Genomic DNA, 23,541 nt, shown 5'->3' with positions numbered 1-23,541 from the left:
GAAGAGAACTGGTCCTTGAGTGTCAAGCATCTTTTCAAGCTCTCGTACGAAACCTCTTCAGTGTACTGACTACAACGCATAACGAATTAGTTCCGGAGGTCCGAGACCAATCGACAATAGTCTTCCAGTATCAGTTGCATCACCTGCAACGCGTGAATCATCAACGTAGTATGAAACGTTGTCTTTGCAAACAATCGCTGCAGCCCAGTCACCCTGGTGGAACCAACAACCAATGTCAATATTTGCTTGCTTCTACTAGCTATGCATGGAACCACGTGCAGAGGGACGCTGTGCCACTGTGCTGCGTACCACGAAGGAAGCGTCATTGCTGTCCGTATACATGGTGGCTGCTCGAGCGAGAACACAAACTCAGTTTTCAGGACAAATTTTCCAAACTTAGCGGCTATTTTCTCTCTATTTTTGAGAGACCAATTCTTGCGAAAAAAGTTTCCCTCAAGACTGTTCTTTACAAACCATTGGAACTCGACGCTAAAACAATTCATGTATACGTTTTGTACTTGGAATTCAGGGCTTTACATTGCGAATTATTCGATTCAAGAGGAGATTGGAATCCTGGATTTGATTCCCGAATCCATAAATCCTTGATCTGATATCCGAATCTCCGATCATGGATCCCATATCCGAATCCCCACTTCTGGATACGATATATGCATCCTATACCCCATTCCCAAATCCTGGTTTCCATATGTGAATCCCAAATCCCTAATCGAATTCGGAAACCCGAATCCCTAATCACGGATCCAATAGGCTATCTGAATCTCAAATCGCCAATCCGATACCTGATTTGTTTAAAAAAAACTTCCAGACAGTATTCGCACAACTTTTGCCACAAGATATACTGGTATTTATTTTATTGTTCCACATTATTCCGTAATGTTTTAACATACAAATAGCTGAAAATATATTAACAACAAAAGACAAAATATAAGAACACTGAATATGAAATATCTTTAACCAAGACACCAGTTGAAGGAAATAGTAAAATGCGTTTTGTATCTCTAATCCTGGGAATAATAAAAAAAAATACAATCCTAAACTTTTCAAGGTTTCTGAATGTCTTTAAAAAATTACCGACTTTCCACATGTAAATGGATTTCCATAAATGTTTTCCACGATTTCTAGGCACATCCTGTTGCACTACAATGTGAACTTTTCTCTTGTTCTCTCATAATTTCAGAATAAAATTAAAAAATATTCTAAGTGCGTGAAAAATTATTTTCACAATTTCTTAATTTCTTTTATGGAGCAAAATATGTTCAGACAGACTTTGTAATTTTATGTACAATTTAAAGCTACTGAAATGTTTTGACAGTGGGAGCAAATTGTCCATGACTATTTTCATTAATTTTTCTCTTGGATCTTATGTGGTTTTAAGGAATCAGTTTTTACGTATGCTGTTGCGGAGTCTGTCAGAAGTTTATCTAGCTTATTCTTTCAATTCTTGAAGCTGTCACTGGATAAAACTAAGTACCTGAACAAGGTGATGGACAATTTGCTTGGTAGTACTTATGCACCGCACTGTATAGGAGTGTAAACAACAATACCACTGCATACCTCATATTTGACGACCTTTTCTCTCTCAGCAGAAATGAGAAAAGCCTCCGGCAGTCCATAAAACTAAAGAACGTCAAGACTACACACAACATCCCTTTACTGTCCCACGAGAGGGAAATTTGTTTGCAAAAAGGGACAGTTCTAAGCCCGAAGCTATGTTGGCGGCGATGAAGAAAAACAGCACTTCAGGGACCACGGATGGATATCCTTACGTAACTACATTAATTTTGAAGGGACGTGGAGAAAACTCCTTGGAGTCCAAGAAACTTCTAAGATGCGGTACGCACAATCATCGACTTGGATTCCACAATTTTATATTTCCAGCTTTTAATACAGAGTGGCCACTCTAGGACCATGATAAAAATCAAGATGAAGGCGAACATTCCAAAAATTCAAGGCTACAAGCAGATGTTTTCCCTATTTCAACATTATGTATTACCTCTCACCACACACACACATACATACACACAAACATAAATAAAAAGGGTATGTGTGATTCTAATGCATCCAACAATTCTAATTCAATTCAATTAAACGGTATGAACATATTCAAAATATTTAATTTAAGGTGCGGAGTTTGCATTAGCAATTTCACATACTCAAACTCGAAATACATCTACAAACACAAGTTACAAATTTTAAGGTATACATAAATTTACGAAAAATTGTCTATACAAGAATTTAAAACTCAAATTTACCTTGCAATAACATTCCGTCTGCCAGAGAGATTGTTCTGCAAATAATACTAACAAAGTAAACGGATTGAGGGAATTATTTAATTTACACGCAGCTTTCTTTTCCTTCTTCGATAAAAATAATACCTACACTGTGAAAAACTTGCCTCAGGGCATTTATAAATATGTATACAATCAATGGGGATTTGGATTAATAAAAGTTGTAATATTTCGCGTCTACGGATAAAAAATCAAGCAGAATTCCCGGAGCCAATAATTCTCGCAGATTTCTCGGAATTCAAGGAATTCCCAGTGAGTAGTCACCCTGTAATACCTCTTATAACTAATTATAGATTACCTATATTAATTGATAACACACAACCGCCAAGGGATTTCATCAGTGTCAGTCTAAATTATCACGCTACTTTGTAGCTCCATAAGCTGTTAACTTTGGGTTTAAAGCATCGATAAATGCTAAATTGCAGTCTGAAGAAGCGCCTATTAGCTACTTGTCTCGTATTAGAACCTCGCTGCAGTAAAGAAATGGAGACAAAATTTACTTAATTAATAACACTTTATTTTAGTTAATTAATAAATACATTCAGAAAGGGGCTGGACATTAGTAATGTCCTAAGTTAAATTTACGCGTCTCAAATCACAACTTCGTTCAGAAAAACCTGGTAAACCCGCTTTATTTAGAAGTGTGGTATTAATGGGGCTGTTTAGGCATAGGTAATTGTAGATGGCAGCACGATAGATGTGCCCTTGCTCTTCAGACAGGCAACACTGCTTCCATTTAAATACATAGAGGAAAGAGGAGTTTACAGGATTCTCGTTGGGAAACCTGATGGTAAGAGACCTGTAGGAGGGCCAAGACGAAGATGGAGGGATAACGTTGAGATGGACCTAAAGGAAATAGATAAGAATAGAAAAGATTAGATTGATCTTGCCCAGATCTTGCCTGCGCTGCTGCAGCCAAAAACCTTCGGGTTTAAGAATGCTAGAGAGTTAGTTAGTTAGCTAGGGTATTCAATGCTGGGCGTGCTGTAATTATATTAAACTGCATAGTTAATATAATTTTAAACTGAGAAATGAAATCGGATGAGTGCTTTAAAACTAAGATTTTTTTACCGTCAACACAAGAAAATATACTGGAACTCAAAACAACGTTAAAATTTGCACAGTAATTGATTACTTTGCTTTTCACAATTTAAATGCTCTATTACTGGGAATTGATTGGTGCATTACAGAATAAAACATAAAAATTCCGCACGACTGTACTTTTGTTTTCATAGTTGTTAATATTTTAGTTTCTAACAAGTGTTCTTGGGTTACCGGGCAGGTTATATTCGCGTTAGCTTCCAACGTTTCGAGAGCATACATTCCTCCCACCAGGATGATGATTTATGATGAGGGCAATTTATGCGCTCGAAACGTTAGCAGCTAATGCCGATTTAACCTGCCTGGTAACTCGAGAACACTTGTTCGAATCAAGTCGCCAGGAAATTCTTAATTTAGTTTATTTAACACAACACACTTATTGACATGGTTAATAAATGATCCTGTTGTTTAATATTTAAATTTATCGAAAAAGAACATATTTAAGAGAGATGTATTTTCTGTTTTACGTCTCGCAAACTGTATTCTTATTTACAGGAAGCTACAAGCAGCCAATTTCCACTGGGAAAGCAGAGCCGATAGAGAAAAATGCACCTACCGGAAGTGTAGAAAAGTTAACACTAATCCTTTTCCTTCTTAACGGGAAAAGAACGGATGTACCGTAACATCTTACAAGGCTCCTAATTGCTCCGACAGTGCAACGAACCAGGCGTTCGTTTGCACAAAAGACCCCGGAACGAGAAGTACAAGCAAGCCGACTGCCCATATTTCATTCGGGTTCCCATACTTGGGAAATGTCCTCTTGTGCCATGGAGACGGAAAAGAAAAATCGCAAGTGGAGATAGGAAAAGAAGAAGGGGGATTCGGGGGGAGCTGTCGCTCTTTATCCGAGGTCGACAAACTTGTGCCTTCGCAAGCGGCGATTCCTTGCGAGCCCTTTCCTTCCTGACGCCGGCCATCAGCGACGCCCACGCATTCATTTCTAAGAGAATGATTCAGTGTTGCCAACTCGGAGATTTACTCCCGTTTCGCCGAATTCTCCTCCCCCGAATGTCTTAGAGACAAATATCCCCGTGCATTTAGCACCCTGCCATGAAATCCCTACGCATCTCGACAGTTTTGGAGGTGACGTGATCAGCAACACGCCCCGGCCGCCTTTACACCCAGGTACTACTCATTAATTTGATGATGGGCAAGCCCTGGAGCCGCCTTATGCGGGGACAATGTCGGAAAAATTCCGACCTTGGATCACCCACCCCGGGAATCGAACCCGGGTCTCTGGCGTGCAGTCAGACGCCCTACCGATTAGACCCACCGCGGCTCTTATATCTCACAAGTATCTCACCTAACTCAAATTTTCGGCAAAAAGGGAATTCCCGTTTTGCGGAATATTTTGAAGGGAGGAAATTTTCACTCATTTGGGAAATTTCAGGGAAGTAGTATACTCATTTGAGCTGAAGTCCTGCTTTGGAGGGGACCAAGTTTGACTGTACACCCGAAGTTAATGTTCGCAAAGCAGCACCCTGAAGTGTTGCTTACTAGTAAAAAAAAAAAAAAAAAATCAAAACACACAGGAAATTTTATGACTTGACAAGGCAATGGAAACGTTTATAAGGCCTCCCCGATGGTGCAGTTGTAGCGTCGTCGCCTTGTAATCAAGGGGTCCCGGGTTCGATACCCGGTGGAGGCACATAGTGGTTCGGATTCCACTTTAAACTGTAGGTCCAGTCCCGATTAGCCTTACTGTGCATAAAGTGGACTTAAAACACCAAATCAAACCAAGGAAATGGTTATAGGAAATATTTGCATTGTAAATATTAATGCACTACTGTGTCGAATTTTACAGTCGAAGGTCAGGAAAAAATCCGGAAAGAAAATTGAAAAACTCAGTTCTTCAATAACTGTGGTAAAAATATATATCTCACTTCTTTCACTTGGGGAACAGCTCAACTTTATTTGGAGGCAATGAAACTTGGAAGATAGATAGTTTCATTACCTCCACGTAACAAAGTCCACTTTCAGAATGTTCTCTATCCTGGTCTCGAAGTCTCGTGTTAATTTTCCTTGGTTTCTGCCCAATAACCATTTCCTTCGTCTTGTTCAAATTTATTTTCATCCCGAATGGTCACAGTGGGCATTTAAGTATTCACCGTCCTCTAGTCTTCTGCTAACAAAGACATGTCGTCAGCAAATATTATGCATCTTGTTCTTCTTCCTATAATTTATTAGCCCACCCTCATTCTGGAAAAAAAATCTTTACTAATTCTTCAAAACTAGATGTTGAATAATGTGATAGGCAGCATCCAAGTCGTACTCCTCACCCAATTTAACTCACCTCTGTCATTTCTTGTCCTATTCTCAGTTTAACTTACTATTTCATGTACAGGTTGCTTATCAGTCTCCGCTTTTTCCCATTTACACCAATCTCAGTTAGTATCTCTGTAAGTTTCAAGTTTCATCCAACTCACTCTTATCAAATGCTTTCTCCAGATCTACAAATACCTCCTTTTAAAACAAATGTTTCGTTTGGCCTCAATCACCTGAAATTTCCCATCGGTGGGAAAATCCCCTCCCTTCAAAATATGCAGCGAAACGGGAATTCCTCTCTCGCCTAAAATTTTACTTAGGTGGGAAATTGATATAATGCGACATTCGGCGAAACGGGAAGACACGCACAATACAAGCCCGACAGAGAATTATCCTGGCTGCGAGACCCCAGAGTCGGTGTGAGTAGCGTGGAAGTCATCCCTCGTACATCGCCTGACACTGGGATAAACCTGCACTACATCTGGTGTCAAAAAGAGCAAATAATTAGAAATTAAGTAAGTTTAAATTACAACACACTATACTCTGTGCCTGGAATCTCTGGAGCAAGCGAACGAAAACAGGACTGCGCAAGTAGTGACGCGAGACGTCTCCACCAATGAGGGAACGGGATTGCGTGGAGGAGGAAATTCGACTACCGTTACCAGCGTGTACTGCTTCGCTCCGCCCACTCGCTGTCTTTCCCTTCTCTGCCGCTATGTGCGGCCCTGCTCCACAGATTCCCGGATAGAGTATAAAGGTAATGGACCAAAAAAAAAAACGATGGTGTTGGCTAAAATTGATTGCATTTTTCAAACCACAGAAGCTAAGGTGGTGAAATAACTACGCATTTTCAAACAAGCTCAATTACTTTTGGCCTCACTGACTTTTCAGCTACGCAGTTTTTTAAAATTGCGCCATTATTTTCGAGCGTCGATTGTATACTGTTTTCACATATTATCGTTTCTACAAATTGAGATATTTTCAAGGGCAGCGAGTTCGGAAAGGGCCCCAATGACGCAAGGAAGATATATGTGCGATTGCAACCATCAGGCACAGAGTACAAGATCGTTACTTTTAACCTTCACCTGCAGTAGAGGCTTTAAAAATATGTACGTATTTATTGACAAACTTTTGTCTTTCCATCAGCGATATCACCGGTGACATCTTTCAGGTTGTGCAACTTCTGTCTGGAAGTACATGTTCATAACCATGAGGCGTGATTTTTTTTCATAGCAACTGCATAGGGGTGTATGGGATGACCCTTTCCGTAGTACACCCCAAACTGCATTTCGCACACTAGCGAGGCTCCGGCGTCTGGACTCACGGCCAATATAATCCTCCGTCGGACTCGTGTTGAGTGCTGCCCTTATGTGTCTCTGACTGTCCCTTCATCTATCTCATCACCATTCATCCTCATCTTCCCGGTAAGCCAAAAGTGGCAGAAAAGGGAAATGAAATAAACTCAATCAAAAAATCATTGCATCTATAAATTATGTTGGAACGTCAGGTCTTGTGGAATAAAAACCGCTGTCTTGTCTTGGTCTCGTATCTAAAAGAGGAAATCGCAAACGGCTGACCTTGGTCGCGCAGTGATTAGTACAGCGCGCTACGAGGCTAGGGGCCCCGGGTTCGAATCCCGGCCTGGGCATTGGTGTTCTTTGTCTCTTCGTCATCATCATCGCGATTAGCCATGTAGACACTAAATAACAAAACTTAAATCAAATAGCTTTTTAAAAAAAATTTACAATTGCCAATCATCAGCATCAGACGAAAATTCCAGAACCCTAAAACTAGGAATGTCATGTGTACGTGTTCAACACCTCGATTTATTGAATGAATTTATTTTACGTCGCTTTCCTGTCACTTTTGGCTAATTGCAACGGTGAGGATGATTGATGATATGAAGAAGTTGATGAAGGGGTACTCACAAAGAACACCCTTGCCCAGGCCGGAATACGAAGCCGGGACCCCTGGCGTCCTAGCGCGCTGTGTAACACTCAGCCACGAATTCCCAACCTTTTTACGTTTGCGGCACCCTAGGGAATTATATTAAAAACCTGGGGCAACCTTGTTGGATTTTTTTTTTTTCAATTTTTAATCTTAAATCGAAGTGGAATATGTTATGAGGAGCAAGTTAAATTTGTCAAATATCTACTCCAGTACTAACGTTATTCTTTTATTGAAATGTGTATAATATAAGGAACATGGACGTCCGCAGGATTTTTCCAGGGAGGGGTAAGGAAGGGGGGCAAACAAGTCACATTTTCCCCCAAAGAGTGTACGTAGTTCCCTAAAAAAAATTACTTAAATTTGAATTTATGGTGTTAATGCAATAATTAACACATATTATTGTGGCTAAAATGAAATTATATGTGTGAAATACATATTTTTTTGTTTAATTTCATTTTCCAGGGGGGGGGGGCAACGGCCCCCCCTTGCCCCTCCTTCCGGACGCCCATGATAAGGAACAATCATCAGAATAGAATACAGTTTACTACAATGGAAATCACTCAAAATTTCCAATAAAAAATTTGAAAAAAAATTTCAAAAACAAAAAATTTAGAAAAATTCAATTTTTTTAAAAAAAAAACAACAAAAAATTATTTTTTTTTCATTTTTTTTTTAAATTAGAGTTTTACTTTATTAATGTGAGACTTGCAATTGATGCTTAGAGCACAAATGTTGATTGAGGCCTTACAGTCGACAAAGAAACATGCATGTGATCCCCAAGGTTATGCAGTCTATTTCTTGCTTTGGATTTTATTGTCGCCATAGCAGAGAAGGCCTGTTCGCACAAATATGAAGTTGAATAGGGCAAAATTAAGTTCATTGTTTCGTAATTCGACTTAATATTTATTTTGACTACTTCCTAATAATCCTTTTTTTTCGTTTATCCCCAAAATATCTCGCGGCATCCCCGTTGGGAATCACTGCTATAGCCAGATCTCAGATTTCACTCCCGCAAAACCGTAATCGGCTGATGACTACCAGGGCAATCAGGAAAACAGGCAGTTTATCTTAGGACTCCACAGCAGCAAGCGACTTTCATAATGTAAACAACGCAGATGATTCACACAGCCCGGTTGAATCCGGCAGATTCAAACCCTGCCCAATGCCGACGCCTGGGTTCGAGCCAACGGTTCGCATACCGACACTCAGAAGTTAGCGCAATGCAATCACGGCTTCTTTCACGTGATCTTCAAATGAATCCCCGCATTGGCAGCAGGCCACGTCACACGGCTGAATAGCATTGCAATGGCTGCATCAACAAACGCATAGCAATCACGGTAATAGAATCCTTGGACACAAATCTTCGATGAATATTTGAGAACAAATGCTTTAGTAAAGTCGCAGAACAAGTGAGATATGAAAAGCGCCCATTAATTTAATTAAAGAACTATTCCTGTATGTAATTTAAGGTCAACGAATTTGGTGATAGTGTGTAATTTATAATAGTCATTAACTTGTTTTCAAGTTTTATACACTTTAATTGCTAACTTTACAAAGAAAAATGAAGGACTAATTTCATGGGAAAAATAGAAAATACCTCTTAATCGATATAGGCTGAATTTCATTCTTTGCAAATGTTTTGTGTAAAGGAAGAACATCATTATTAATCGACACCAATGCACTACATAAGTTTTAAAGGAAACATTCTTAAAGTACTAAAGTTAATCAGTTTACACCAATTCGAGTGCATATATAGTGTGTCTCAAAATGATTCGTCAGGTTTCGAATAGTCGTATATTTGTGTTTTACAAGGTCAGAGTGTTAGGTGTTACGTCAATCTGAAGGAAAACTGATCACAAATCTATATCATACCTTTTAAGTGCTCTACCAATGAACAGCATCAAGGCGATAAGAGGATTTCGTATCATACTCGCTCAACCAACACCACGATTTTTCATCTTATCCATAGTTTTGGTAACGGGTATACAGCATCATTAATGTATCCCCAGAATACAGTCAGGTGACTCAGGAGGCCAACTGTCGAACACCAAATATACACCCAAACTTCAGAATAAAAACCAATAATCTTTTGTGTTAACAAAATACATATAGGGTGATGCAAAAGTACTCGGACAATACCATTCCATTTCTATCTTATCTGTGCTGTGTCAACGTAACATGAATATGTTATGCGAATTTCATGTCACGTTACACGGCTGAAAGTTCCTAGAAGAGTTTACAAAACCGTTCTTCTGGTATTTTGAATTTTGGGGTTGGAAACAAGATTTGAATGGAAGGAGAGCGGCCGAGAAAATTTTTGGCGTTGAGGACCTTTGAGTGACCTGCAAATTCGCTGAAGAATGGTTATGGACCTTCCAGAATGGTGACACCAACAGGGTGCCAATTGCCAGTGGACAAACGCGCTAGATTCCAAGTTAAAAATCACCAGAAAAGCGCTATAGGCAAAGTGAAAAATCACCAGAAATAGCGCCACATCACAAAAATTGAATTATAGCATAAAATAGTACATTTTCATTTATAAAGCATCATCATGATTATCATCTGACAAAGGAAACATCTGTCTTATAAGAATCTTGGGCCGTGGGTACGGATAAGGGAAGGGTGCAGTCGACCCGGGCACCGAAGTCAAGAGGGCGCGAAAGGAACTAAAGAAAATTGGAAACAAAATTCTATAAAAATAATATTAAGTGTATATTGTTTCATTATCGAATATTAATAATATCCATTCCAGTGTATTTGAAATACGTAGTTACAAATTAATTACGTTGCATTAATGTAGATTTTAATTCCCCAGCGAAGCTATTATAACTTATTACAAACTGAATATAACGATGAAATTCTTCGCACCAGAATTTACGGCAGAAAATCTAAAAAAAACACGAGAATTGCGCTTTGGCGCAAATAATAAACAGTTGGCACCAGTCCGACGTCTCACAACACCAGATCTGGTGTAAAAAACACCAAATTGGCAACCCTGGACACCAAAGCATCTAGTTAGATTACTCAAATGACAACCTGTGTTCCTCATACATCCAACGATATTTGTATCAGAACCAGATTTTATATCCACCACTTTGTGTGTGCGTATTCAATACGACGCACATTGACATATCATTATCTCCAGCAGTCCTCACACATGTTGCGGCAACTGGAAGCAACGCGAGCCAGACTGATGATAATTCTATGTCCTTGAGACCCAACGGTAGCTAAGCGGAGATTGCGGTCTTGTGAAAGCGCTCGTGCAAACCACAGACTCACCCCATTTCAAAGAAACAAAGTTCATTTATCTTCTGAAGGAGAATACTACAGACAGAAGATATGTACACAACATACCCTTGGGTGTCCCACTTGCGAGACTGCTTTCAACTTCAATTTAGGTACGCATGTCCACTGCTTTGGAGCAAAGAAGTACTACTGAATTGTACAGGAATTCCGTATAATACTTATTGACATGGAAATAATGGAAAAGTCATGGAAATCTGCCTATGACTAAGGAAATTAGTGGATGGGATTGTTAAAGATCCAAGAACCAAGGACGTATTTAGGGGGGTCCAGCCCCCCCCCCCCCCGAAAGATTGATCAAGTACTAAAACTAAATAATGACAATATATTCGTTTAGCTGCTGTTGTACAATTTCCTCTGAACTTATTCGAAGATAAGGATTATATTGGAATCATAGGGCTTTGAAGGACACAAAGAACGTATTTAGGGGATCCGGACCCCCCCCCCCCTTACCCGAAAGACTTATTAAGTACGAAAATTAAATAATGAAAATATACTCGTTTAGCATTTGTTGTATAATTTCCTCTTAACTTATTGTTAAGACAAGGATTATATTGGGATCATACGGCTTTGAAGGACATCACACAGAAGATTTATGTACACTACTACTCAAAATAATATGCATAAAATTTTAATCAGAAACTTACTTTTCTCCAACTACATGTATCATCATCATTTTTGTTATTCGATAAATATTCAATTATTCAACTATTTGACATTAATTACATTTCCAAGGCACTTGTTTTTATGTAAATTATTCCGATCTTAACTACAGGTAAGCTACGTAATGAATATGCACTCTTATATCTCTATTCTTATACAGTCGTTTTACGTAATCGTGTAATAATATAATATTAATTTATGTATTGTAATTAGTATTAATTTGATTTATAATTATCTTCATATAAACATTATTGTTATTATTATTAATATTAATTCCTGAGGCATTGGGTTCGGACCCCCCCCCCCAAACATATTTCTAGATACGTGCCTGCCAAGAACCCATACATTCTAATGGGTTCCGTAACAGGAGGGGAACCTTTTTTTCTGGCACAATTTAAATAAGATCCAAGTTGCGTATTGTTTCATTTCAATATGCAACTTGGACCCTATTTAAACTGATCCGGAGAAAAGGTTCCTGGACCGTATTTAAAGTGATCAGGAAAAAGTTTACTGGACTGTATTTAAATTCATCCGGAAAAAAGTGTTCCTGGACCTTATTTAAATTCATCCGAGAAAATGTTCCTGGATCGTATTTAAATTCATCCAAAAAAAAAGTTCCTGGACCGAATTGAAATACTTTACAGATAAATAGGTTCCTTACGGTCCAGAACCCATTTGCGCTTGCTGATTTTCTCTCCTGGAGCGGAATTGAATTTCTTTAAAATTCCTGGACCTTTAGCAACCCTCCCTTAGACTCCGTGGTTAGAAGGCGAACATCAAACAGGCAATGAAATACGTTTATTATTGTAAGTTTACGTCTTGTATGCGGTTATATATCTACAGACTGACTGACATCCCTACAACAATGCCTCGAGGCTCGTGTCACGAAGCGTTAAAATGTCCACGTGTTCACTTTTGCAGGTAGTGGATAATGCAATGTTTGTTTAGAAACGTCTGTTGCTCCCACGTGTGTGACAATTTGCGTGCTCCTTGACATCTACAATGGAATGAATGTTAATAATCGCAATGACACAATTAATTATACATCGTTCTCGTAGTCTTGAAACAATGGAATTCATAAGCCATGACCTCCGACCGCCAGAATCGTCACACAGATCTTTCGAGTAACTAGGGTGCGAAACTACACAATGGGTTTTCACAGTTCTGTGTAGAGTTGCTTGCATGCGTAAAAACAATATACTGTGCAAATGGTGACGTTTTGGAGGATGATGCGCCATCATTTTCGGAAGTTTACGTCAACTTTCCTTCTGTAAGTGTGAAAAACATGGCGCGCCTCATACAAACTTTATAAAGAACGGGATGATCCAGTTTAAAGCAACTGCATCGCAATAAAGCACGATACTATATCAGTGAAACCCCCGAAACAGTGAGACAGCATCAAGTAGCAGAAGTTAACACAAGAAAGAGCAAAGGAAGAAAGAAACAAAGAATAAAAAGACAAAGAAAATGGAAAGAGCAAGAAAAAAATGAATAATAGAAAAATTATAAAAGGAAGTATAGAAAAGGGAAGGAAAAAGAAAAACGGAAAATTTAAGAAAGAAAAGAAAAAGACGAGAAAAAAGATGGGAGTAATTAAGAACGGGAAAGAGGAAAAAAGAATAAGAACAAAGAAAAAAAGAAGGAAAAAATCAACAGTCAAAAAAGATAAGGAAAAAGTTTAAGTCAACTTTATGTTGAGATAGGCTAATCGGGACCTCTTGATTGGAAGGCGAAATGGTGATTACTATTAAGAAAGGTAAGAGTAACGAAACTGAAATGGAAATAGAAGAAAAGAAAGGAAAGGAAATGAAAAGAGCGAAAGTATGAAAATACAGGGTGGCCCAAACAAAACTATACCCAAATGTTATTACCATCTTTGTTTTGAAAAAGATAACAAAGAAGTGAGAAAAAGAAAAGAGGACGAAAGAAACAAAAGGAATAAAGAGGAAGAGAAAAAGAAAGAAATGAAAAAGATAAAGAAAGGAAAGTTTAGAAGTTTAAATGTCACATTCAAGTGCTCTAAAAGTCTAAAGGTTACAAGAGGAAGATTTCAAAGAATACTGTAGATCGCTACGTCTGAACTTAAAATGTAAATTGACTATTTAATTGATTCCATGTTAACATTTTTATACAGATACCTACACAATGAAACCTAAGAAAAACTAATATAAACCATAAAACCTCAACCAGCCTTCAGGACCACCGCTCATTTGCAGAAACCAAATTGAAATTTTGTACTGGCCTTTCGTTGAATCCAGTAATGAATAGGCGTAAGGGGCCCGCTTTAGGAAAATGTATTTCTTAGTATTGCAGTCCTTGAAACGAGATAAACAAATTGCACGAAGTGCAGAATGCTGTGCACTCAGTCTGCACTGCGCGATAAGATTCCTCGAACACGGGAGCCTCTGTTGACGTTTGAACTTGCAACGTGAGCGTTTTGCAGCTGCGGTTGCAGAAAGTGTTGTGTCAGAGGTTCTGCACAAACGGTCGGGAAAGGAAATGCTCCAACGCTCTCAAGTGAATCTTTCTTCTTCCTCCCAATGCTGGTCGCGCCCACTGCGGCGGAAGCATAATAAAAAAAAAAACATGTAATCATGTATACGCTCGCCCACTGAGGCTGAAGAAGAGGGAAATGAAATACTACGATCAGTCAAATATAAACCGGAATTTCTCCAACTATTTATTACATGAAAATATTGAAAAAATACAAATGAATAATATTTCTGTATACATTTCACTACAATCAAAGGACGCACTTTTGACACGTATTAGTAATTTTTAAATACCCGTGGCATAGAAACACCGGTGGTTGGTTTGAGTTTGACTCTTGGTTTTAAGTCCACTTTATGCACAGGAAGACTAATCGAGACTGGACCTACAGATTAAAGTGGGATCCGAACAACTTGTGCCTCCACCGGGTATCGAACCAGGGACTCCTTCATTACAAGGCGAACCGGTTGCACGAGAAGCACTCCTCTACCTCCTCATCGCTCTTGAAACGTTGACCTCCTAACGCCTCCTTAAGTGACCCAAACAAATTATAATCACGGGGTAAGAGATCAGGACTATAGGGAGGATGTTCCAACACAGTCCAGTAGATTCGTAATTTTTTCCTTGAGTTAAAGCGACGGAATGAGGTCAAGAGTTTTCGTGCAGAAGATTGACACTACGGATGGTGATGCCCCGTCTTTTTGGACTTATAGGATGCTTTAACTGTGTCCAAAAGCGTACGATAATAATCAGCATTCCTGTCTTTCACAGTTATGCGTTGATCTTGTTCAATCAGATGCCGGACTGCTTCAATGTGGTCTGCGGTCAGGTTTGTCAGGTCGTGTTCCACTCACAAACTTTTTATGCCACGCAAACACTTGGGTTTTCGATAATATTTCACTGCCGAAATGCTGTTTTAATCTTTCCAAAATTTCACTCGCAAGAAATTTAACAATAATACGTTATGCAACTGAGCGTGCTCGTTCATCGTGCTCGCTACTGGCTGTTTCGAAGCTGAACTGCGGGGTATAGAACAAAAAGAACAGAATACAGCAAACGAAAACTATGGAATTTAAAACAAGAGAGGAAAATGTAATGGCACGAATATGGAATATGTCAGAAAATGTTTGAAAATATGGAAATTATATGTAAAAATAACTCAAATATGTGCCAAAAGCTAATATATGGAAAAATATCGAAAATAAAAATAGCATTTTTGGAGCTTCCATACCACGATAAGGAAACATAATACAAAACTAACATTGATTTTAGCATCATATGAAGATATGCATTGACGTATAAATCCATTCACTGCTGGTAAGGAAATAAATGTGATGAATTTCCAACAGGCATGATGTGATTTTTGGAAAATATAGAATATTAGAGTGGTTCCTCTATATATATTTTTCGAGTCGTTGCTGAGAAAGACTATCAAAATCTTATTTTAATGAAGGGCGCTGACCCGGCTTACAAGACACAGCCTCGAGTTTCCATCAACTGCATACAAGTCTTCTCACACTGCAATAAACCTCCTTCGATTCCACCTCGAGAATGAAGCAATTAGCACACCACGGGAAAGACATGCAAGGACCATGTGAGGTTAACAATGGAAAAATGCAGTAAAAACAGTTATTTTATTACTTAGTACCTCTTACTTTCACCTTTCTTTGCGCAAATTTTATCAAGGCATCGCCACCTTTCGAAGTCTGCTGCGTTAATTTTCTCGCAAGGTAATTTTTGCTAAGTGGGATGGTGAAAATATCATCCCACAAATCGTGGTATGGGAGCTGGCTATGTATGTGGATCGAATTCTCGATATTACCCAGCGATATAGCTTTCTCGTGGGGATATGCAGTGTTCGGAAAATTCGCAAGAAGAGAAAGGATACACCGTTCAGAGCGGCCAATCAATTGTATACATCGCATCTCTCAAAAGCTATGTTATTCCGCCCCATTTGAACGCTTCACTCATTTCGATACGTTTAACTATTTCTACTCATAAATTTTCATGATCCCTGTATTCTTCTTCGATGATCCTGCGCCTGCATAGGGAAACAAAAAAGGAACCAAATGATTAAGGCTTAGTTTCAGATTCGAATACCGCCATGTAACGAGCTGAATTCAAGAAATGAAATTCATTACAAAAAAAAAAACTTTTATTACCATCAACAGAGCTAAAATTCACCCCACAATCACGCAATAAAAGGAAAATCATAACCAACAACAATTCTCGCAAGAATGTTGTACATCAAAGAATTCTAAGAAGTGAATTAAAAATGAAATATAAATACACTTACGGCTTAAATTTCCAGTGTAGATTTAAAGTCCACAACAAAAGCACCTGGAATGAAAAGAAAACATTATTAATTATGGTTCAATAAAATAGTTACATAGTCTAGTGCAATACGTATGTAACACACAAGCTGTACTTTATACTTGTTCCTTATCGATAGGAAAACTACACACATGGCTACCAACAAAATCAACATACGTTCTAACCCTATGAACTATTGGGCCGGCGCCAGCGAAGTCATTTTCGAAATTTATTCTCCTTTCGAAAATTCCAAATTCTGAAAAAATATATACGAGAATAAACTTTGAAAACGACTTTGCTGGCGCCGGCCAAAGGTTTAGTCGAGCCTTAGGTAGCCACTTTCTGTGAACAGATTCTTAGTACAATGTCCTCGAGTAAGTCATGGCTTTTGTCTTCGTTCTCTCATGTGTTTCATCATTAAATCGTGTACGTACATTAGCCTAAAGAAGTTCAGACATGATGACGAGACAAGACTTCGAGACAGGGTGCGAAATTCTGGGGGACAGGGGGGATTCCCCCCACCAATAATCTTGACCTAAAAAATCCCCCCACCAAAAAATTCCCGGGGGGGAGAGTTCTTCTTGTAACAACAAAATATAAGCAATTAGTATTTACTTATGTACTTTACTAAGGATAATATCTAAAACACACAAAAGAGTGAGTGCAGAATGCTTTCTCTCTTTTTCAAGAGATTATTACTCTGTCTACACCAATAACAATATGCGTGCAATAAAAGAAGACTGCCGCAAGTCAAACATAATTATAAATTATAATAGTTTTGTATTAATACAAAAACTAAAGAAAAGCTTGTACATAACAAAACTATTTCGTAATTTATTTACATCTTTAACCAGTTAGTAAAGGAATTAACTTGCTACTTTACACATATCTGACATATATGTATAAAAGTAACTAATTAATTATTTTATGTATATTTAATAACATTATAAATATCCATATCATAATTTTTTTTTATATATATAATATATATATATGGGGGTGTAGATTAAGATCTTCTTCCCCTCCCCCCCCCGCCCTTCAATGATTTCGCACCCTGCTTCGAGACATCTTGTTCTCATCTTTCTTTCTATGCCGGTTATATTGCATCGCTTTTTGACCATTTGGATTAATCGCGACGACCAGGAAAAATGGTGAAATGGATAATGGGATAAACACAAAGTTCGAATCAGGAACCTATCTCGTCTCGAGCAGCATACCCCTGCTTCGTTCTCGGTCAGTTCCCGATATATAAAAGCTCCAGTTTTGTTATCTCGATCTCGAAAGAAACATCTCTAAATGATACAAAATTGACTCTGCTTGGAGACACTGATTTCAGGAGGGATGTCTGCATGGAAAATGTATTTTTAAAAACAAAGTGCAAATGAATTTACAAGGTAACTAACGTTGGCTAGACACAAATGAGTCACAGATTCAACACCTAGATTCACGAAGAAATCTAAACGGATGTACGAGTTTCCCACAATTTAGAATACAACTTCTGAAATTCTCTGCAAAAAAAAATGTCCATGACACTAAAAATATCTCTATCTTGGTGGGAGTCTTGAAGACATACCGACCCGCCCTCACCATGACAACATGCGCGCTTGAATGACCTCCCGGGGCCTTCCCGCATTTGCCCCAGAAGTCTCTCAAGGACAGGGACAAAAGAGCCTGTACAGCTGATCAACAGTTCCGCCACCTGTGGCCTCCAAGGCAGGCACAACAACCCATACGCACATGCTCCGGAGAAAGGTAAAGAGATGCACTGGAGAGAACGACGCAGAATCCGGTTGCCTAGCAACCTGCCGCAGAAACACTCATTCGCGCACGCGCCGCGCTCTTGTCAGCCAATCAATATCGCCCCATCGCAAACATCCCAGCGTTGGTCGATACCAAAGGTATACAAACATGACGCTAGCATGTCGACTGGCGACGAATGCTTTAGAGAAGTCTGCACAACAACAGGACAACCAGCTGATGAGGGACAGTGTGTAATGTACTGAAAGAATGAGATTGATTGATTGATTTGCTTTATTGTACTTCGCTTTTTGTCCCACTTTTCTCTCATTTGCGAAGATGGGGATGACTAGTGTTGGGCGATATACCGTCGAGACGATATATCCCGATATTGAAAAAATATCGTACAGGCGATATCAACTAGACGATATATCGTCACGATATTTTGGCGACATATATCGTGTCGACGATATAACGTCACGATATTTTGGCGAATATATATGGTTTTGGCGATACATCGTCACGATATTTGGCGATATATATCGTGGAGATATATCGGCATATCAAATTTCCGATATCGTTCATCCCTACTGATGACATGATGAATGGACACTCACAAACATCCATGCCCAGCCCGGGATTCGAACCCGGGACTCCTGGCGTCGTAGTGCGATGTGCTAACCACTCCGCTACGGGGGCCGGCTGAAATAATGAAGTCGTAGTTTAGTTTATTGATTGATTGATTATTTTCGTTTATTTTACTTCGCTTTTCTGCCACTTTTGGCTAATCGCGAAAATGAGATATGATATGGTGGAATTGATGAAGGGACACTCCTGTCCTAACCGGGATTCGAATCCAGGACCTGTAATTTTGATTATATGTCCATGCTTTGGAGAAGTAAGTAGAGCACGAACAAATATCATGGAAAGGTCACGTATTTGGAGAATGACTGCGCCCTATAATGCTATAGAAAAATATAAAATAAAAGCATCGATTTGTTTGCAATGTCATATTTAGAATTCAGGAACACAGTTATGAATACATTGGCTAGAAAAACAAATTGAAATATGTTATGAAACTGTACAGTATTGTTATTTTGTGTGTTCCATAACAATGAACTATGCAAATAGGTGTAAACCTGTTGAGTTCAATAATAATAAATAAATAAATGTGTACGTAGTGGCCATGGAGGACTGTTGCCCTCTCAGGGTTGGATTTCTTTCCGCCATTCAAAAATTAATTCTGTAGCATTCTTGTTAAGAAATGCGATGAAGTGTAAATTTCTCAACTAGCTCATACAGAAAATGAATTACCAGGGCCTGTATTCTCAAATTATATTTCAGTCAGGAGCAGTTAATGTATTAATTAATGTGCATTGAACATATTAGAACAGAGCGTGAGCTAGATAAGGTTGGATTGATAAAATGGGGTACCAATAGCAATATCTAGGATGTTCGGGAAAATGCACATAAGTCACAAACTGCGATTTTGTGTAGCTTGCATTTAAATCACACTGGATCAAAGAAAATATTATAACAAGTATAATTTTATACTGGTCATTTTATAATCATTCTAAAAAGTGATGATCCAACACATGTAATGGTTGCTATAAATAACTGTCTGCTGTCAAATTGCATTTTTTGACTTCACTTCTCTTGCCCCGAAACAGCCTCGATATATTAATTCGATGAAAAATTAATAAACGCACGGCCATGAAATTAGGCGGGTGGCAGAAATTCGCGCTGTTGCCACATCGGAGCACAACCCCGTGTGTTCGGAGGTTTAAGAGAATGAAAGATCTCATAGAGTTGGTCTTTGTAATCTATGTGACACAAACTGACAGTATTTGCTCGAAAAGTCAGGGTTGACACAAACGTGCCCCGGAGAGAGGTCGGTCTGACGCTAGAAATTATTTCAAAATTATTATTTTTTTATATCTGATGCCACTATATTAAGCATATTAGTAGGTTAGTGTGGGCACACGTGTTGAATTCTAATCTGGTAGGGAAGAGGTAAGCAAGAATCATTGGAAGTTTGTAACTTTCCATCTCTACACGTGCCTGGTTCATAAACTTAAAATAGCTACTTTATTTTCACGTTTTCCTTTTTTGAAATCACTTTATCTTACTCCTTGGAACTTAAATGTTCGTTCGCCAAATGTCATTTTTTTTTTTTTAACTTCCTGCCACCCTCGTTGGTTTTCGTTATTCTGGCCCCAGTGACTGAGTGTGGGAGTTGGAAGACGGAAGCTAAATCAGGCACCTTTCATTCAAGAAGGCATGGCCATCAGCCAAGGCGAGAAATAGATTTTCCCTATTGGATCGCCTTGCTTTCAAGGGAGCGCGTGTGTCACTATATTGACTATCGAAAGAAAATAAAGATCATTATCTGTATGCAGTCACCCAAGGAAGTGGCAACAATTGTACAAAAATTACCAAAGGAAAGAGCCCCAGGAATAGATAAGATTAATACGCAACACTTAAAAAACGGAACAAGAAAAATGATTGTGTATCTAACTAAAACGTTTAATGTGATATTAATAACAAGATACTTTCCAACACAGTGGAAAACAGCAATAGTATGTCCAATTTTAAAGCCGAATAAAAGCCCTCTATTTCCAATCAACTACAGGCCAATAAGCATACTGTGCAACATCAGTACAACATCAGTAAAATGTTTGAAAAGATACTACATCAATGAATAAAAACATTTACTACGCAAAACAATATCCTGCCTGAATTTCAGCACGGATTCAAACAAAAACATAGCACAGTAACTCAGCTAATGAGAGCAGTGGACCACATAACAAGAAACTTCAACAGGTAGGAATACACAGTGCCAGTATTCCTAGACATAGAAGCGTTTTGATAAGGTCTGGACAGTAGGACTTTTATATAAACTTCATCAATATTCCTACCCTAAGTATATAATTCAAATATTGGATACATTCCTTAATGGACCTTCAACAACAGTAGATCTTCGCCCAAAGACATTACTGCTGGAGTCCCGCAAGGATCAATCCTGTCGCCGATACTATGTGCCATTCACACGGCTGATATGCCCACTAGCCACGATATAACATTATCAGTGTTTGCTGATGACGCAGCAATATTCGCAAATAGCACAAGGCAATATACGTATAGCAAAGAGAAAAATACAGACCTATCTAATAAAATACAAAAATTAGACAACTAAATGGAGAATTAAAGTAAATTTAGACAAAAGTGCAGCTATACTATTCACCGAGAGGAAAAAGAGAAACCCAATACAGCTTAAGATTAGCGGGAAATAACATTCCACATGAAAACAAAACTACATACTTAGATATAATGATGGATTGTCAACTAACTTTTAAAGATCACATTCAGAAAATAGCACATAAGGGTAACACAAGACTCTCTCAATTGTACCCATTAGTTAAAAACTCAATGCTAACTATAAAAAATAGAGTGACGCTTTATAAAGTATTAATTAACTAACTCTCTAGCCTTATTAAACCCGAAGGTTCATGGCTGCAGCAACACAGGCCTTCCATCTGTCCCTATCTTGAGCAAGATCTATATACTCTTTTCCATCCCTACCGATTTCCTTTAGGTCCATCTCAACGTTGTCCCTCCATCTCAACGTTGTCCCTCCATCTTCGTCTTGGCCTCCCTACAGGTCTCTTACCATCAGGTTTCCCAACAAGAATCCTGTAAACTCCTCTTTCCTCTCCCATTCGTGCCACATGGCCTGCCCACCTAGGTCTTCTTGATTTCATTATTCTAATAATATCTGGACATGAATACAAATTATGTAGTTCTAAATTATGTAACCTTCTCCACTCAACCTGTCTCCTCATCCCTTTTAGGTCCAAATATTTTCCTAAAGATCTTCTTTTCAAATACTCTCAATTTATGTTCCTCTTTCAATGTAAGGGACCAAGTTTCACATCCATATAATACTACAGGCAAAATTACTGTTTTGTATATTATAACTTTTAGTTTCTTAGATATTAAACGAGAAGACAAAAGTTTATGAAGAGAGAAGTAACATGCATTTCCTGAATTGAGCCTACTTTTTATTTCCTCTTTAATATAATTTTCATTTGTTAATAGGGTCTCCCCGATGGAGCAGTGGTAGCGTCCTCGCCTTGTAATCAAGGGGTCCCGGGTTCGATACCCGGTGGAGACACATAGTGGTTCGGATCCCACTTTAAGCTGTAGGTCCAGTCCCAATTAGCCTTACTGTGCATAAAGTGGACTTAAAACATCAAATCAATCAATCAATCAATCAATCATTTGTTAATATTACTCCTAAGTATTTGAATTTGGAAACTGGTTCAAACGAGTTGTTATCAATAATTAGATTTTGATTATTACCTAACACTTGGTTTCGGCCTGTAAGCATATATTTAGTTTTCTCTTTGTTAACTTCCAAACCTATCTCTTTAGCAGTTTTGAAAAATATTTTAGCATTATTCTTAATTGTACTCGACTAATATATTATATAATTTATCTCTTTTCACCAAATCATATGCATTTTTTAAATCAATGCATAGCTGATGGACATTTTGATTATATTCTCACTTTTTTTCAAGTGTCTGTCTGATGTGAAAAATTTGATCTGTAGTTGATCTGTTACGTTTAAATCCACATTGATAATCACCTATAATTTCATTAGCATATGGGGTTAGTCTTGTTAAAAGAATGTTAGACAATATTTTGTATGTTGTTGAGAGTAGAGAAATTCCACGGTAATTATTGCAGTTCATTTTATCACCTTTTTTAAACACAGGAACAATTATGGATTCTTTCCACTGTTGAGGGATTTCTTCTTTATTCCATATTAAACAAATTAATTTATGAATTTGACATATTAATGAATTTCCACCATATCTAATTAACTCAGCTGGTATTAAATCAATGTTAGGTGCTTTGTTATTCTTTAGCCTTTTAATAGCATCTTTAACTTCAGTCAAGTTAGGTTCTGGAACTAAAGGTTCTGCTGTGTGGACTCATTTACTTCTGATTTATCTCCTACATGGACATTTAAAAGGTCATTAAAGTAGTTCTTCCATCTAATTAGAATATCGCTTGGGTCAGCTAGAAAATCACCTTCTTTATCTTTTATCAAGTTTACTTTAGGTTGCCACCCCTTTCTAAATTCATTTATACCTTTATATAAATCTCTGATATTTTTATTTTTGCTGTTTGTTTCAATTTCGTTAATTTTGATTTTCAAGTAATCTCTTTTTTTACTTCTAAACGTGCGGTTAACTTCTCGCTTTATTCTATTATAATTGTTTAGATTTGTATCATCAGAGTTATTTAACCACCTAAGTCTAGCCTGATTTCTTATTTCTATTAGATTATGACATTCATTATCAAACCATGGCTTACTTTTTCTTGGTTTATGGTATCCTACACT

General features: G+C 38.1%; 1 protein-coding gene across 2 annotated transcripts in view; it reads right to left on the bottom strand.

The window, feature by feature from the left end:
• Positions 1-23,541, bottom strand: part of Ypel (Yippee-like) — a 244,162-nt gene that overhangs the window by 175,833 nt on the left and 44,788 nt on the right. For both annotated transcript variants that reach the window (XM_083124194.1, XM_083124196.1), the window contains exon 2: positions 16,378-16,421. The gene's annotated coding sequence lies outside the window, so the exon portion shown is untranslated. The remainder of the gene's footprint in view (positions 1-16,377; positions 16,422-23,541) is intronic.

This window comes from Lepisma saccharinum, chromosome 6 (genome assembly GCF_977018435.1).
Source record: "Lepisma saccharinum chromosome 6, izLepSacc3.1, whole genome shotgun sequence".
NCBI lineage: Eukaryota > Metazoa > Arthropoda > Insecta > Zygentoma > Lepismatidae > Lepisma > Lepisma saccharinum.
Note: the sequence above shows the minus strand (reverse complement) of the source record. Positions and strands in the feature narration are given on the sequence as shown.